A 299-nucleotide genomic window follows, 5' to 3' on the forward strand; every position below is an offset into this window, starting at 1 on the left:
AACTTCTCCAACGTGAGTCCTTCCCATGGGCTGCAGTTCTTCACAAACTGCTCCAGTGTGAACTCCTCTCCACGGGGTCACAGGTCTTGCCAGGGGCCTGCTGGGATGGTCTTCTTGGGGGTCTCTCCCAGGGTCTTGAGGCTCCCCAGGGGTCCCACCAGCCATGGTAGTGGGGTAGGGGACCACCGCAACCCGGGTGCCACAGACCTGTGATTCCGCAGGAGCTGCACCAGCACCTTGGCGATGACGCCAACCTCCACCTTGGGTGCCAGGTGGAAGTAGAGCTGCGCCACGGCCAT

Source organism: Aptenodytes forsteri, unplaced genomic scaffold, assembly GCF_000699145.1.
Source record: "Aptenodytes forsteri isolate BGI_AS27 unplaced genomic scaffold, ASM69914v1 Scaffold113, whole genome shotgun sequence".
NCBI lineage: Eukaryota > Metazoa > Chordata > Aves > Sphenisciformes > Spheniscidae > Aptenodytes > Aptenodytes forsteri.